The 16,644-nt window shown below is 42.0% G+C and overlaps 1 protein-coding gene across 1 annotated transcript in view; it reads right to left on the reverse strand.

Moving 5' to 3' along the window:
- The window catches only part of LOC148138673 (uncharacterized), a 190,133-nt gene that overhangs the window by 127,933 nt on the left and 45,556 nt on the right, over positions 1-16,644 (reverse strand). The window lies entirely within an intron of this gene.

The raw sequence follows: 16,644 nt of genomic DNA on the forward strand, positions 1-16,644 counted from the left end.
ACTCCTTCCAAAGTGACTCACCTCACACTTTTCTGCGTTGAAAAACATTTACCACCTCTTAGCCCAGCTCTGCAGCTTAAAGGAGACTGCATTGTGAGCAGCCATGACAGTAGACTGGACTGAAAGCACACAAGTGAAAGCTGTTTCACTGGAAGGTATGTTTGGGGCCTTGGATAATGAGAGCAGAGAGGTGAATAGAGGTGAGAGGTGTTGCAGCTTCTACAAATGAGCAGTGAGATACCATGGGGTAGTGGGCAAGTGTTTGGAGTAATGAAGTGTGTCACAGAGCGAACGATCCCTACAAAATGCTGTCAGTGGACTGAAGAGAAGACATGTTTGATTGTGCTTTCCTACTGCAGCTGATGAGAATAGTGGGGGATGACTCTTTGAACTTGGTGACTAGTGCAGTGAAAAGTGAGGACAAGGGGACTGTGTTCATTGTTCTGTAAAGGAGGGGAAGAAAAAGGCAGAAGTGCGGGAGATGGGTCAGACACATCCGAAGGCCCTGTCCACCAAAGTTGGTTCAATTTTTTGTTTGAGAGAAAAGGCAGTCGAGTTAAAGGCTTCCCACTACACGTGGCATCATCGTGCAGAAATGACAAAGCTGAATCTGCTGCTCCTGTACATGAAATAATTATCCCTTGATCCCTTATAAACCTTTACCATCTCATTTCAAAATTATGCTCTCAAGTTTTGAACTCTCCCACCCTTTGCTACTCACCTTATCTTTGCCCCTAATGATTTTATAAATTTCTATTTTGAAATTCTATAAACACAACCTCCTACACACCATCTGATAATAAATTTAAGACAAGTATTTAAAAGTAATCAATACAAATTTAAAACCGACAGGTAAACGTCACTCAGTCCAAAACTTTATACTGTTATTTTCTTTTCTCCATGTTACAGTACACAGGTAATGTTAAACTCTTACCCTTGTCAATAAGAAATCAACCACCTGAATTCCTTTGCCTCAATGTAAGTTGACAAGAAATGTGATGCTGTGTCAACCTGAGGAACCAATCTGATGTCCATCTATCCGACATTGTTCCATTTTCACCCATATGCTTATCCAATGACAATTTAAATGCTCTTAAAGTTGGCTACTGTTGCAGGCAGGGCATTCCTTGCTACTCTCTTGTGTGGCTGCACCAGAGTTTTGTACAGCTGCAACATAACTTCATGACTCCAAAATTGAATCCTTCTGCCAATAAAAACTAACACACCACATGCCTTCTTAACAACCCTACCAACCTGGGTGGTGTTATGAAGATGTGGGTATACTGTACCTTTAAGAGAGTTAAATACTAGCAGAACTACCTGTCATCACCAAGTGTTCTGAATAAGATACAGTGTAACATGTAGTCCTACTACTGGGGTAGCTGGTTGCCTGGAGATGAAAACAGATTTGAATTCGGCCAATCAGTTTAAATTATACCCCCAAAAAAATACCAAATTCTAATCAAGTTTGGATTTAGTATATTGACAATCTTAAAAGCCAATGACATAATCCGATGCTTTAGGCATGTAAGACATTGGGAAAATTGAACAATTGGGAGGAGAATCGCAATGGCAATGGCATTTTCAGATTGCCCAGAGAATAGCTCTCTTAAAGGTACCATTATCAATCAGTAACCTGTGAAGCAGAAATCCCTGAGAAAAAGAAGATTTGACGCTAATCAGGAGGGTTTTACCTGACTAGTATTGTAGAAGATGAAGGTAAATGATAGTTTAGAGGAAGGAATTGAAAATAGTTGTCAGTTAATTATTCTCTGTTACACTTTAAGAAATAAAGTTGTTATTGTAGTTTAATTGGAGTTTAATAGTATTCTTGGTCTCTTAAATTTTTACAGATTACTGCACGGGATAAATCTTTTCTGCATTGCTGGTTTAAATTAAGCAGGAGGGTATACCTTATGTCATAACAGTTTGGGGGCTCATCTGGGATTTGAACATTTTGGGGGTGTTTGTGATTTGAACAGTTTTGCTCTTGGATTTGTGATTTGAACTGGTTTAGACTGATTTCAGTAGATTTGGGGGGGATGAAACATCCCAGCAGCTTTAAACACCTGCAGGTTAGTGTCCTAGATCATTAAATAAAACACAGATGAAGGGATTTGTTTATTTTCGGTGACTTTTTTTAGATTAGATTAGATTCCCTACAGTGTGTAAACAGATCATTCAGCCAAACCCGTCCATACCAACCCTCCAAAGGGTAACCCACCCAAACCCCATTTCCCTCTGACTAATGCACCTAGCACAATGGGCAATTTAAGCATGGCCAATTGACCTGACTTGCACATCTTTGGACTGTGAGAGGAAACTCACGCAAATACAGGGAGAAGGTGCAAACTCCACACAGACAGTCACCCAAGGCTAGAATCGAACCGAGGAACCTTGGTGCTGTAAGGCAGCAGTGCTAACCACTGTGCTACCATGCCACCCATATTTGTGATGGATTAAATTAAGAATGAGAGAAATGGCTCTTAAAATTGCTAAAGAGGTTCTGGGATTTGAAGATGATTCTCAAATTTGCCAAGAACATTTAGAAGGAAAGAAAAAGTCTATACTTTTAGAATTAGCAATAAGTTAGATATGGGTTTAACCAAGGACAAAAGTAAAGCTGAAATTGACGGGGATGTACTCAAACACTTAGGTGTATCAGAGAAATAGACAAGTGCAGCACAGGTAGAAAAACTTTAATTACAATTTAGGAAAATGGAGTTAGAAGATAAGAGAGAGAAAGAGGGAAAGAGAAATTGAGAGGAGGAGGCAAGAGAGAGTAAAAGAGAAAGAGACGGCGGGAATGGATAGAGAGAAAGAAAAAAAAGAGAGAGGTAAAAAGAGAGAGATAAAAGAGAAAGAGATAAAAGAGAGAGAGAGAGAGAGGAAAGAGACAAAAAGAGAGAGAGAATATGGACTTGAGAAGTTGCAACTTAGTCAGCAGTTATTTTAACAGGATGGAGAATAAAAGAGAAGGTAATAATATATACAAATACATCAAAACTCTGCTACATTTTGGTGAGAAAGATGTTGAAGCCTTCTTTATTTCATTTGAAAAATTGGCTAAGCAGATGGAGTGGTCTGAGGTAATGCTAGTTCAGACTAAACTGGTAGGCAGAGCTAGTGAGGTATTTGCTGTGCTGTCAGATGAGGAGTCAAGAGATTATGAAGAGGTTAAACAGGCTATTTAAGTACTTATGAATTGGTACCAGAAGCCTATAGACAGCAGTTCAGAAACATAAAGGAGGAATCAGGTCAGACTTATGTTGAGCTTGATAAAATTAAACATAATCATTCTTATAGATGGGTGTGTGCTTTGAAAATAGATAGGATCTTTGAGGCTCAAAGAGAGATTATTCTGCTGGAGGAGTTTAAAAACTCACTTCCAGAGATGGTAAGTATTCAGGTGGAGGAAGAGAAAGTTCAGGAAGTGAGAAGGGCAGCAGATTTAGCAGATGACTACATGTTGATGCATAGGAAATGCTTCCGGCCAGGATTTCATCCTGTGAGAGAAGGAAGTTGGGAGAAGGGGAGATCCTGCACAACTAAACCAAGAGTAGAGAACACTGGTAAGATTTTACCACAAATTAAAGAAGCCCAAGAACAGGAGGTGAAAGGCCTCAGTTATTTTCGCTGTAATGGAGTGGGACACAGAAAAATACACTGCTGGTGGTTTCAGAAGGGCACTGCGAAAAAGAGTTTTCACTGCCAGAAGATGGGGCACATAAAGTCACAGGGCTGGTCATTAAAGAAAGGCATTGTGGAAAATGATGTGGTAGAAGAAGCTCAGCTAGTGGCATTAGTGATGGTAGTAGAGAAGACCCCAGGAAGAGCCAAGGAGCTGCAGGAGAGTGCACAGCCCAGGCAGGGGCTGGGTATGGAGTTGGTACCTGATCGCTACAAAGCATTTGGCTCTGTTGGTAAAGTTTACTCAGGAAGAACAGGGGAGAGGACAAAAAGTTATAGTTTTGAGAGACACAGTGAGTGTTGTAAGTTGTGGGATAGATGGACAGAAATTTAACATTCTCCTATGTAAGATCAGGTTGGAGTGCTAACTCAAGACTGGGAAAGTAACAGTGGGAGTGATTGACAGAGTGTCAGTTCCAGGAATTCAGTTTGTTCTTGGGAATAATTTGGCAGGGTCCAAGGTAGGAGTGACACTCCTTGTTGTGGATAAGCCCAAGGAAGACCAAGAAACTGAGAAGTTAAAACATCCTGGTATTTTCCCAGACTGTGTGGTAACCAAATCCCACTATCATAAGTCACAACATGAAGCAAAAAGTAAAGGGAAAGATGAAGGAGGTGAGGTTCATTTAATAGATACCCTGTTTGATGCAATGGTGCAGGAAAAACCTGAACAGGCAGAGGGTCAGACAGAAATTTTTAGTCCTGAAAGGCTAAGAGACTTGCAACAGCAGGGCAAGATGATAAAAGTTCTATACCCTATATGCGGATGCGTACTCTGAAAAGGAGTAGAGAATATTCCAGAGGTTTATTATTTGAAAGATAGAATCCTAAGATGGGAATGGGGACCACGGCAGGTTAGTGCAGAGGAGAAATGGGCTGAAGTGCACCAGATTGTGTTGCCGATAGCATACAGACAGGATTAGATTAGATTCCCTACAGTGTAGAAAGAGACCCTTTGTCCCAACGGACCCTCTGAAGAGTAACCCAACCAGACCCATTTCCCTCTGAGTAATGAACCTAATACTATGGGCAATTTAACATGGCCAATTCACCTAACATGCACATCTTTGGACTGTGGGAGTAAACCGGAGCACCCAGAGGAATCCCACACAGACACGGGGAGAATAGGCAAACTCCACACAGACAGTCACCCACAGCTGGAATTGAACCTGGGTCCCTGGTGCAGTGAGGCAGCAGTGCTAACCACTGAGCCACCGTGCCACCCTGAGCTACCTATGAACTATCTACTATGAGCACATGAACTACCCATACGAGGTCAACTAGGGGTACAAAAGACTCAGGCTAAGCTACAAAAGCATTTTCATTGGCCGGGAATTCATGAGGATGTCATTAATTTTCGCTGTATGTTGTGGTTCTGTTCTCTGTGAAGCTTCACAGGAGGCTCGTAAGCACTGAGGATGTCACCTAGACAGGGGACGAAACTTCTGTAACACAAATTTCCAGCTCAGCAAACAGAACCACAACAACGAGCACCCGAGCTACAAATCTTCTCCCAAACTTTTCGCTGTATGTGTCATGCATGCCAAATGGTAGGAAAGCCACAGCTGGTAATAAAACCAGCACCTTTGTTGCCAATTCCCACATTTAAAGAACCTTTTATGTGAGTTATAATTGATTGTGCAGGTCCCTCTGAAATGGATAATGGATGTGTTTACCAGATTTCCAGAGGTAATTCCATTATGGAGTACCAAGACAAAAAAGGTGATAGAAGAGTTAGTAGCTTTCTTCATATGGTATGGGTTATCCAGACAGACTCAGTCAAACCAAGGGTCAAACTTTACCTTTAGGTAGATTAAGGACATTATGGATAGCCTATGTATGCAGCAACTTAAATCTCATGCGTATCATCCTGAATTGCAGGAAGCTTTAGAAAGGTGGCATCAGAAGTTGAAGACCAGATTAAGAGATTACTGTCAGGATTAACAAAATGATTGGGATAAAGGCATCCCATTCATATTGTTTGCCATTAGAGAGACCCCAAATGAATCTTCGCAGTTCACTCTCTCCGAGTTAATATTCAGTCATGAATTTAGAGTCCTTTTGAAATTAATTAAAGAAAAATTGACAGGACCAAAGTTGGATAACTCACACTGAGATTATGTATCAGAGATGAGGGAGAGACTAACTTGAGTAGGTGCGTTAGGTAAACAGCACCTAAAGACTGCACAGTGTAGAATAAACAGATGGCAGAGAAAAGCTCTGAGACTCAGACATTTTCCCGATGGGATGAAATATTGGTACTGTTACCAGAGATCTCTTCAAATCCAGGTTTAGTGGTCCCTTTCAAATTGAGAAGAAGTTGAGTCAGTTGAACTATCTAGTAAAGATGCCAGATTTTTTAAAAAAGTATCGGGTATATCAGGTGAACATGTTGAAGCCGTATTGTACCAGAGAGAAAGAACTGGAGAAACAGGTGTTAGTTACTGTCCCGTACAGTGAGGAATCAAATCCAAATGATGTGGATTTTGATGTGCGTCAAAATTGATTAAAAAATTTAAAAAATGTCCTTTACAAATAGGATAGGTTAGTAAGCAATCTGTCACAGGAGCCGAGAACGTAGCTGAATATTTTGTTGCTGCAGTATAAGAACATACGTAAGAATCAATTGGGGAGAACGAATACTGTTCCAATAAAACAACACCCCTATCGGTTTAATCCTTTCAAAGCCAGACTGGTCCAGATGGAGGTGGACGCCATGCTCGATGAGGACACCATTGAACCAAACCAGAATGAGTAGAGTTCGATGATCATCTTAGTCTCCAAACTGGACAGGACTCAACTATTCTGTCTCGATTATTGGAAGGTCAATTCTGTAACAAAATTGGGCTCATATCCAATTCCTAGATTGGAAGAATGTTTCGAGAAAGTTGGACAAGCCAGTTACATCACGAAGATGGACTTAATGTGTGGTTACTGGCAGGTACCTTTATCAGTGAAAGAAATGTCTGCATTTTGACGCCAAATGGCTATATTAGTTGAAAGTTTGGAATGAAGCACACATCCGTCACATACCAAAGACTTATGAACAGAATAGTGGCTGGGTTAACAAACAATGCAGTATATTTGGACAATGCATTGATGTTTAGTAAGTCCTGGAAAGATCACATGGTGTAGTTGGCAGAGTTCTTTGAATGACTACGAGAAGCAAAACCAGTGATAAACTTAAATAAAACTGAATTCGAGAAAGCAGAGGTGACGTTCTTGGGACATAACATAGGTTATGAAAGGTTGACACCATGGAACACAAAGACAAAGGCCATCAAGGAATTTCCACGACCAAACTCGAAGAAAGAGGTGCTTTGATTCTTAGGACTCTTCGGATTCTATCTGACGTTTGTTCCAAACTTAAGCAGTGTAGTGGCACAGTTAATCGATTTGCTGAAGAAGTGCACAAGGTTTCGGTGGACAGAACCATGCCAGGAGGCATTTGACCATTTGAAAGCAATATTAACCACCAAACCACTTTTAGCTACACCAAACTTTTCAAAACTTTTTAAAGTCGCCATTGATGCTCGTGATATTGGAGTTGGAGCTATACTCCTACAGGAAGGTGAGGATGGGATTGAGCTGCCCGTTCGTTACTTTTCAAAGAGGATCAACATCCACCAGAGGAAATATTCCATAATCAAAAGAAGAACGATTTAGTTTGTTACTGGCCTTGCAACACTTTAATGAGTATGTCATGAAAAATGTGTACACAGATCACAATCCACTTACATTCTTAGAACACTTTAAAGACAAGAATATGAGACTACTTCATTGCAGTCTCATATTACAGACATTTAATTTAAAAATCCTACATGTTGCTGGTCGGAAGAATGTAATTGCAGATGCATTATTGCGGATTTAACTGATAAAGTTTAGATGAAACTTGTCCTTATTTAGTGTTTTATACATATATATAGAGTTATATGGGAAGATGTTAAGGTGAACTTTGATTAAGGTTATCTGTATGTTAGGGTAATGTAGAGAATAGAGAAAAACAAAACATTGTTTCGTTATGATGGCTCACTTTTTCTTAAGTGTCCTTTTTTTACTAAAAGCTGTTCCTTGGCTCAAGGATACTCTGGCCTTGATTTTTTCCAGAGGGGTTATAAACCAGGCTGGGCTCCAATCAGTCTGGTTTGGTACAGCGATGAAAAGAATTTTGAGAGGCCTTTTTGATTACATATAAACAGATGAAATTTTAGGCCAAAGGGGTCATGTTTTAGAAGTGACCTATTTAATGAAAGGGGAGTGGTCAGCTCGCTAGCTGAGCAGTTTAGTTCAGTCCAGAACTGGTGAGGAGTTCAACAATGAGCTACGTGGAAACTCTCTCTTTCTGTCTCCCTCCCTCTCTCTCTCTCTTTCTGCCATTCAGCTTCAACCTGTAAGCATGTGTTCCATTTATACTGGCTTTTAAAGGGAGCTTGCTTATTGGGACTGTTGTGTACATTCGGAACAGCATAGTTCAGTCAAGTTTGGATAGACTGAGTTCTGTAGGGGTTCTGTATTCTGTTCCTTGTGTTTTGTAAATAATTGTATTATTTTGTGAATAGAATTTTGTCTCTTTTAAAACTGGTAGTCAACCTAGCTAACTTAGTCTGGGTAAATTTCACTGTACACTTAACAAAACAAATTGCAAAGTTATGGTCTAGGGTACCTGCTTAAGAATGTTTTGAGTGGTCTGGTCTAGTCCATAACAGATTGGAGACTTGTTGTGGGATTTTAAAAAGCAAGTGGTAGGTGATAGTATCTTTATTTTAGGTAATATTTTGGTTGGGTAGACAAAGCTTGGGAGAGTAATGGCTCTTTCAGTCGCCAAACGTTTTCTGGATGTGGATGTGATGACTTTGAAAGGTTTGCAAAAGGTGGATAATGCCAAGCTGCAGGAATTAGCCAAGAAGCTGGAATTCAAGCTGCCTGCATCTGTGAGGAAAGGAAAGGTAATTACAGCAGCAGCTCAGCATTTCAAACTTGCTGGAGAAACCATCAGAATCTATAGAAATGGCAAGAATTCAATTGCAAATGAAGCAGCTTGAATTCGAGGTGAGAGATAAGGAAAGGGCAGCAGAAATGAAACAGTTTGAGTTACAATTAAAACAGAAGAGAGGGAAAAAGAGCAGCAGAACAGAGATAAAAAGAAAACAATAGCAGGATAGAGGGAAAAGGAGAGAGCAGAGAAACAAAAGGAGAGAACTTTTGAACTTCAAAAACTGGTACTTAAAAAGGAAAGTCAGCTTCAGAGGCTGGAGATAGAGGCTGAGGGTTGGCTTAGTGAGGTAGAGAGTGAGGATGAGCAAGATCCTGGTAGTCAGCAGCCGCATGAGAAACTGTTTAAGGATGTTCAAACATTGCCTGAATTTTATGAGAAGGTTGTGGAAGCCTTTTTTCATCTCATTTGAAAAGGTCGCTAAACAAATGCAATGGCGAGTGGCAATGTGGATTTTGCTAATCCAAATGAAACTTGTAGGCAGGGCTGGTGAGGTATTCGTATCACTATCAGAGGAGGCATCTGGGGAGTAGGAGGAGGTGAATAAAGCCATTTTATGTGCATATGAGCTTGCACCAGAAGCCTATAGATAACGAGTTTAAGGGGGGGGGGGATATCCTGGTCCAAACTATTTTGAGTTTGAAAGGATTAAACAGAGTAATTTTAATAGATGGAGAAGAGCTTAAAAAATCAAGCAAACCTATGATGCCCTTACGTAATTATTTTGGAGGAATTCAAAACTTCACTGCCTGAAGTAGTGTGAACTCATGTGGAAGAGCAGAGAGTTAAAACAGCAAGATTAGCAGCTGAAGGGGCTGATGGTTATAAGCTCGTCCATAAAACAGAATCAGTTTTAGTCCATGAGGGATAGATACTGGGGCAAAGAGGAATACTCATATGGAAAGGGCAACGTAAATCTCAGTGAAGATTGTAAGGAAAACTTACCACAGGCTAAATAAAAAACCCTTGAGGGGGACAAGGAAGTTAAAAAAGCTCCGGTGTTTTCATTGTAATAAAGTGGGCCACACGAAATCACAGTGTTGGTGGGCTCGGAGAAAGCCAGATGAAGGAAAAACCAGACAAGCCTGGAAGCTTTGTTCGACTAGTAATAAAAAGCACAATGGAACTTAGATAATTGCCTCAGAGTGTACAAGATATTCAGAGGTTAATTAAGGATGAAGTGCCAGATTTGCTTAAAAAATATACATGTAAGGGTAAAGTTTATTCACATAGGCCAAGAGCAGTAGATATGGAGATTACAATATTAAGGGAAACAGGATCTTCTCAGTTGGTAATGCTGAAGGATGAGGAGATATGTACTCCTGAGGGATTGATGCCAGGAAAAGTACTGGTAACAGGAATTCAAGGTGAGACAAAAATTGCTCAATAATGTAGGGGGTGGTGTAATTTTTAAATCATTAACTGCTGTAGTAAGCACATAGTAAGTACAAAGCCACCATTTTAGTCTTCTCTACCTTGTAGTAAGCAGCAGACACTCCCCCAGATTTTCATGAATGGAACAATGGAAACAGCTTTCCTCGTGGCTGAGGGACCGCCCACAACCACGGCTGTACGTCATCATCCATATAAGGGAGAAGTGGGGAACTCGAACACTGATTGACTGGGTGAATAACCAAATAATCTCATCCATCAGGAGGACAGTGGGGAACTTTAACACTCATTGGCTGAGACAGTAGAATGCCCAGCCCACTCCTACATGTATATAACGTGCGGGGATTACAATCTGTGTGTGTGCCTCGTGGGAAGCCATTGAGGTAACACCCGGTTCTGCAGAATTGAATAAATAGTTTTGGACAAACTCCTCCGTGTCTTTGTTCTTGGGAAGGGAAGCAGAGTGCCTGATGAGGGGTCGCAGAGTCCCCTATCTTGCACAATAATGTAAAGTGAGGCTAGAGAGTCCTGAGAATAGTGGAGAATATAAGACCATAATAAATAGGAGTGGAAGTAAGGCCATTCGGCCCATTGATCAACTCCACCATTTAATCATGGCTGTTGGGCATTTCAACGTCACTTACCTGCACTCTCCTCATATCCCTTAATTCCTTGCGAGATTATGAATTTATTAATCTTTGCCTTGAAGACATTTAACATCCTGGCCTCCACTGCACTCCATGGCAATGAGTTCACAGGCCCACCACTCTCTGGCTAAAGAAATGTCTCCTCATTTCAATTCTAAATTGACCCACAGAATCCCCACCTGACAGAAACAAATTCCCAGCATCCACCCTTTCTAAGCCATGCATTATCTTGTATTTTCTATTAGATCTCCCCTCAAAGATGTGCAGGTTAGGTGAATTGGCAATGCTGAATTGCCCATAAAGTCAGGGGTAAATATGGGAAATGGGTCTGGGTGGGTTACTCTTCGGAGGGTCAATGTGGACCTGTTTCCACACTGTGGGGAATCTAATCTGATCTAATCTCAATCTTCTAAACTCTAATGAATACAATCCCAGGATCTTCAGCCGTTAATCACATGTGAGGCATACCATTTCTTTGCTGGACATGCTCCATGCCAGTATGTCCTTTCTGAGGTGTGGGGCCCAAAACTGGACACGGTGTTCTAAATGGAGCCTAACCAGAGCTTTCTTACGTCTCAGTACCATATCACTGGTTTTACATTCCAACCCTCTTGAGATAAATTATAACATTACATTTACTTTGTAAACCATGGACTCAACGGGGCGACATGGTGGCACAGTGGTTAGCACTGCTGCCTCACAGCGCCAGAGACCTGGGTTCAATTCCCAACTCAGGCGACTGACTGTGTGGAGTTTGCACATTCTCCCTGTGTCTGCGTCGGTTCCTCCAGGTGCTCCGGTTTCCTCCCACAGTCCAAAGATGTGCACGTCAGGTGAATTGGCCGTGCTAAATTGCCTGTAGTGTTAGGTAAAGGGGTAAATGTACAGGAATGGGTGGGTTACGCTTCGGCGGGTCGGGTGGACTTGTTGGGCCGAAGGGCCTGTTTCCACACTGTAAGTAATCTAATCAAAACCTGCAAGTCAACCTTTAGGGAATCCTGGACTAGCACGCCGAGATCCTTTTGTACTTTGTCTTTATGAATTTTCTCACCATTTAGACAATAGTCCATGCCTGTGTTCTTTTTTCTAAAGTGCAAGAACTTGCATTTGCTTACATCGAAATTCATCAGCCATTTTTTGGGCCACTCTCCTAAACTGTCTAAAACATTTTGTCGCCTCCGCAATACCTCAGTACTAGCTGCCTGTCCACCGAACTTCATATCATTAGCAAACTTCACCAGAATGCCCCCAGTCCCTTCGTCCAGATGATTAATATATAAAGTGAATAGCTGAGGCCCCAACACTGAACCTAGCGGGACACCACTTGTCACTAGCTGCCATTCCGAAAAAGAACCTTTTATCCGAACTCTCTGTCCTCTGTCACACAGCCAATCCTCAATCCACACCAGTAGCTCACCTCGAACACCTTGGGCCCCTCACCTTATTCAGCAGCCTCCTGTGAGGCCCCTTATCAAAGGCCTTTTGGAAGTCTAGGTAGATGAAATCTACTGGGTTTCCCTGGTCTAATCTACTTGTTACCTGTTCAAAGAATTCTAACAAGTTTGTCAGGCATGACATCTCCTTACTAATTCCATGCTGACTTGTTCTAATCCGACTCAGCACTTCCAGGAATTTAGAAATTTTATCCTTAACAATGGATTCTAGAACTTTAGCTACAACCGAGGTTAGGCTAATAGGCCTATAATTTTCCATCTTTTGTCTTGATCCTTTCTTGAACAAGGGGGTTACAACAGCGATTTTCCAAATCATCTGGGACTTTCACTGACTCCAGTGATTTTTGAAAGATTACAACCAGCGCCTCCCCTATTTCTTCGGTCAAGTCCCTCAGAACACTAGGATGTAGTCCGAGCCAGGAAATGTATCAATTTTTAGACCTTTTAGCTTTTCAAATACCTTCTCTTTTGTAATGGCTACCATACTCAACTCTGCACCTTGACTCTCCTTAATTGTTGGGATATTACTCATGTCTTCCACTGTGAAGACTGACACAAAGTATTTTTCAACTATTTCCTTATCTCCCATCACTAGCCTTCCAGCATCAATTTGGAGCAGGCCAATGCCTACTTTTGTCTCTCATTTGGTTCTTATGTATTGAAAGAAGCTTTTACTATAATTTCTAATATTACTGGATACCAGAAATGTACCTGAATTTCCCAAGGTAAGTTTATTGAAAAGTCACATTCCTGTCATGCCGCTGGTCTTCATAGTCACTCCTCTCACTCCAACTACCCCCAAAAAAGTAGTGGTAGAAGTACTGGACAAACTCTCAGCTCCAGGAATACAATTTGTCCTTGCAAATGATGAAGCTGATTCACTGGTAGGCATGCTGCCTACTCTAGTTGAAAAGTCAGTGGATACACAGACAACTAAAGACGTGGAGGATGCTTATGCAGGAATTTTCCCTGATTGTGTGATCACAAGATCACAGAGGCACAAGCTGATGCAGGAGGGATCAAAAGGCACAAATAAGGAAGCTAAGCTGATCAAATTATAGCAGAAAGATGAGAACTTAAAACACTTATATCAAAGAGCATTTGCAGGTAAGGAGACTGAATGCATCCCTGTGTGTTATTACTTAACAAGTGATGTCTTAATAAGGAAATGGAGACCATCACACAGTCTAGCAGATGAGAAATGCCAGATATTCATCAAATTGTTTTGCCAGTACAGTATAGAAAGGAGGTACTGTGAGTGGCACATGAACGACCACTTGAAGGTCATTTAGGGGTGAGGAAAACAGAGGCTAAAATGCAAAGACATTTTTACTGGCCTGGACTACACAAAGCTTTAGTTGAATTTTGCCAAATATAGAGTCAAAGAGTCATATAGATGTATAACATGGAAACAAAACCTTCGGTCTAACCTGTCCATGCGGACCAGACATCCCAACCCAATCTAGTCCCACCTGCCAGCACCGAGACCATATCCGTCCAAGCCCTTCATATTCATATACTCATCCAAATGCCTTTTAAAGGTTACGATTGTACCAGCCTCCACCACTTCTTCCTCTGGCAGCTCATTCCATACACGTACCACCTCTCCGTGAAATAATTGCCCCTTAGGTCTCTTTTATATCTTTCCTCTCTTACCCTAAACATATGCCCTCTAGTTCTGGACTCCCCCTCCCCAGGGAAAATACTTTGTCTATTTATCCTATCCATGACCCTCAATAAAGTCACCCCTCAGCTTCTGACGCTCCAGGGGAAAAAAACCCTCATCTTTATTACATCCTTATAAATCTTTTCTGAACCCTTTCAAGTTTCACAACATCTTTCTGATAGGAAGGAGACCAGAATTGCACACAATATGCCAACAGTGGCCTAACCAATGTCCTGGACAATGTCCTAACCAACAGTTCATCAGAAAACCACTAGCAGTAATAAAACCTGCACCTTTAATTCTAGCATTTGAGGAACTTTTCACAAGAGTCTTGATTGATTGCATAGGTCCCCTACTTCAAAACAAAAAGTGGGAATAAGTATTTATTAACAACAATGGATGTGTCAACCTGATTTCCAAAGGCAATCCCATTACACAACATCACAGCAAAAAGGGTTGTTGAAGAATTACTTAATTTTTTTACAAGATACAGATTACCAATAAAGATCCAGTCAGATCAAGGATCAAACTTCACATCCAATCTATTCAAGGAGATTATGGATAACTTGGGAAAAATGCAATTCAAATCTACTGTGTACCATCAGGAATCGCAGGGAGTGCTGGGCAGACGGCATCAAAAAACTAAAGCCCATGTTGGCAGTTTATGGTCAGGGTTATCCTGATGATTGGGATGAGGGAATTCCATTTCTAATTTTTGTGATCAGAGAGGCACTGAATAATTGATCATATTCAGTCCATTTGAATTAATTTGGGGGCATAAAGTAACAGGACGGTTAAAATTGATTAAGGAGAAATTAATAAGTCAGAATTCAGAGACCACTCATTTGGTTTGTGTGTCCAATTTTAGAGAACGATTAAATAGAGCTGGAGAGTTGGCTAGACAGCATTTAGAAGTATCACAGCATGTAATGAAATCAGAAGCGGATAAGAAATCACAAATTCACAATTTTGCAATTGGGGATAAGTTATTGTTTTTACATCCAGTAACAGGTGAGCCTTGAAAAGCAAGGTTTAGTAGAAGAAATTGAGTGAGGTGACCTACTCCAGACAGGAAGTATCTCACAGAGTGTATCATATGAATGTGCTCCAAAGGTATTTTGAAATGGAAGGAAAGCAAGAGGAGAAGGTGTTAATAATTGCAGCACAGAAGGAAGAACCAAGTTCAGAGGATTCTGATTTGGCTATTCCTCAATTCAAATTGAACAATGAGGAAGTTGTCAAAAATTGGGATAAATTATTGAATTACCATCCACCATGCAATTGATTTGAAATGAAAGAGTTATTACTGTCACATGGAGAGATATGCAGAAATAAACTGGGAATTATTAACCTAATTGTGCATGATTTAGACATAGGAGATGCTGTTCTGATTAAGCAACAACTTCTAGGCATTACCTCTTATGTTGGCACAAGTTCAGAAGGCAATAGAGCGCATGCTCCAAGATGACATAATGTAAGTGAGTTACAGTGACTGGATCTCACCCATAGTCAAAGTGCCAAAGCCAGATGGTACCCAACGGTTACGTGTGGTCTATTGCAATGTCAACGCCGTTACAAAAACTGATACATATCCAATTCCATGGTTGGAAGATGCTGGGTATTTGGTTCGGGGGGGCTGGGGCGTGCGCCAGGACCTGGGAGGAGCGGATTAGGAAGGTGACACAGAAACTAGGCAGATGGGACCAACGGTCACTCTCCATCACGGGTAAAACTTGGTCATCAGGTGTGAGGTACTCTCAGTATTGTTATACGTGGCACAGGTCTGGCCTATCCCCAGAACCTGTGCTACCGCAGTCACCCAGGCCATCTTCCACTTCATGTGGAGATCAAAGATGGACTGGGTCCGAAGAGACATAATGTACAAAGACCGGTGCAATGGGGGAAAAAACACGCCCAATGCCACCCTCACCCTGATGGCCACCTTTGTGTGTGGCTGCATCAAGCTGTGCGTGGATCCCCGGCACGCAAACACCAAGTGTCACTACGTACTGAGGTTCTACCTGTCCCCGGTGTTGCGAAGGATGGGCCTGGCCTCGCTGCCGCGGAACGCTCAGAGTAGTTAGACCGTTCCGTATCACCTGTCTTTCGTGGAGAAATTTATGAAGAAAAACACCTTTGACCACAAGTCCATCAGGAAGTGGTCAGCACGTAGTGTCCTTGAGACCCTTCGGGAAAAGGAGAGGGCGGTTCCTGTCGAGCGGTTCCCTGAGCAGACTGTCAAAGCCATTTGGCAGAATGCCTCATCGCCAGAACTTTCCAACAAGCACCAAAATATGGTTTGGCTGGTGGTGAGAAGGGCTCTGCCTGTGAGATCCTTTATGTATGCCTGGACTCTCTGCCGCACCGCATGCTGCCCTCGAAGCGGCTGCGGGGGGGACGAGACTGTCACACACCTCCTTCTGGAATGTGCCTATGCAGAGGAAGTCTGGAGAGGAAAGCGTTGGTGTTTGTCGAGGTTCATCCCGAGCAGCGCCGTGACGCGGGACTCCGTGCTCTACGGTCTGTTCCTTGGGACGCACACCGAGACGAACATCAACTGTGCCTGGAGGATCATCAACTCGGTGAAGGACGCTCTCTGGGTGGTCCGAAACCTGCTGATCTTCCAGCTGAAGGAGTTGACCCTGACTGAGTGTTGCAGACTGGCACATTCCAAGGTCCAGGACTACGTGTTGAGGGACGCACTGCCGCCAAGGCGCGGTGGGAAAAGACCACCGTGTAACATCTACCTGTCTAAGAAGAACAGGGGGCCCACGCAGTTATTTGGGCTCTGCTGGCACCTCA

This window comes from Chiloscyllium plagiosum, unplaced genomic scaffold, assembly GCF_037043375.1.
Source record: "Chiloscyllium plagiosum isolate Xiang-an unplaced genomic scaffold, Cpla_swu_hap1 HiC_scaffold_39, whole genome shotgun sequence".
NCBI classification, from domain to species: Eukaryota; Metazoa; Chordata; class Chondrichthyes; order Orectolobiformes; family Hemiscylliidae; genus Chiloscyllium; species Chiloscyllium plagiosum.